The sequence below is a fragment of the Etheostoma spectabile genome, chromosome 9, assembly GCF_008692095.1.
Source record: "Etheostoma spectabile isolate EspeVRDwgs_2016 chromosome 9, UIUC_Espe_1.0, whole genome shotgun sequence".
Lineage (NCBI taxonomy): Eukaryota > Metazoa > Chordata > Actinopteri > Perciformes > Percidae > Etheostoma > Etheostoma spectabile.
The window spans coordinates 4964712-4966766 of record NC_045741.1 but is presented as its reverse complement, the minus strand read 5'-3'; positions in this window follow the sequence as shown (position 1 = coordinate 4966766).

The following is a 2055-nucleotide window of genomic DNA, read 5'->3' as shown; positions in this document are numbered from 1 at the left end:
GATAGATAGATAGATAGATATTTATTAATCCCAAAAAATGGGAAATTACCGTGTTACAGCAGCAAACGTACATTAGTCACACAACACAGAATATAAATATAAATGAGATACTAGGAAAAAATACATACTTACAGTATGCACTTAAATAATATATAAAATAATAAATAATAATAATAATTATATAATAATAATAATAATAATATATATTAAAGGAATAAAATATAAAAGAATATAACATATATATATATAAATAACACATATTTCAATATATACAGGATGGAAAACAAATGTGCACTGCTTAAATAGGATATGGCTAATTTATGCTAAAATGTAAGTGGACCAATTGTAAATTTTAAGATACAAAAGAATCTTTGGTGTTGGATCGATCGACATTGAAATCAATCAATATCAATAAATAAAATCTCTGTTGTTTTACTGTGTTAAAAAGTGGCATGTAATCTTTGACAAAACAATGCCATGTGGCAGAAAATAAAATGTATTAGGTTTACTGAGTATACCTCATAAAAAACATAACATGACATGACATCACTGATCTTTTCCATAACGCCAGAAAAGAGATGTCATGGAGTTTAGGAGTGCTAGGAATGGAAGGTAGACGCTAGTTTACTAAACAAGTGATTGTTATTGTGATTGCAAAGTAGGCTAGAGACAATAAAATCTGCGAGTCAGTCCAACATGTTTAAATGTAACCCAATGTTATCCTTTTTGTGTGACATGGGGAGTGTGTCTTTGTGATTTTTTCCAGTAAACATCATCACTATGCAGAATTCTGACAGCTCTCCTTAACAAATATTTAACCTCAAAGGCAACACCACCCCACATCCTTTAACACAACTGCAATCTTTGGCACATCTTTACACACACTCCAACGTTTCTTCATGCAGAAATCCAACGCCACCGCTTCAACCAGCCCAACTTCGCTCTCTCACACACACACACACACTGACGCTCAAACAGGGCAGGTGGCAGTGAGCAGGTGTGTGTTCAGTGTGTAAGCAGCAGCAGCTCTTAACCAAAGGTAAGTGTCTGATAACACCGGAGCCATGATGGTTTACTGCCTTTATCACAAGCAGCACCTGTCTGGCCAACACATCCTTACACCTAACCGACGGAAAAGATAGATTGACAAAGACTCCCAAAAACAAGATTGTACAAAATTATACTTACATTTTGCCATCCAAGCAACACCTTTTTTAGGGACGCTCCTGCTTATTTCAGCAAGACAATGTTAAGCCACATTCTGCACGTGTAACAGCATTGTAGCTTCGTGGTAAAAGAGTGTGGGGACTAGCCTCCAGACCTGTCTTCCATTGAAAATGCGTGGCGCATTATGACGAGCAAAATACAACTACAGAGACCCCGGACTGTTGAGCAACTGAAGTTGTACATCAAGCAAGAATGGGAACGAATTCCACCTACAAAGCCTCAACAATTAGTTTCCTCAGTTCCCAAATCCTTATCAAGTATTGTTAAAAGGAAAGGTGACGTGATAACAAGCCCCTGTCCCAGCTTTTTTGTAACGAGTTGCAGCGGCAAACATTTAAAATTAGTGAATATTTGCAAAAAACAATCAAGTTTATCAGTTTGAACATTGAATATCTTCTCTTTTTCTCTATTCACTTGAATATAGGTTTAAAAAGATTTACAAATCATTGTATTCTGTTTTTATTTACATTTTACACAACGTCCCAATTGGGGTTTGTAGTATCTAAATGAACTACCAGTTTGCAGTTTGTGAAGGGGAGAGGGTGAGAATCAGGACGCAACAGATCTTGGGCTTGTGTGGATGCGTCAAGCAGGGTTTGCTCTGCTTAGAAGAACTTTTGGCTCTACAAAAGACAGTTTTAGCCAGTGCCAAAGGAAAATCTCAGCAAAATGTTTTTGACTTTCATCAATCAACTTCTCATACTTCTCATCCACTGCCGCTATTTGTTGCAGCTAGGCTGGTTTTAACGGTAGTATTTAATCCCAGTTTTACCGTCTTGAGTCAGGCTGTACCAAACTCTCCCGGTGGTTTTTAATACAGTACCTGCC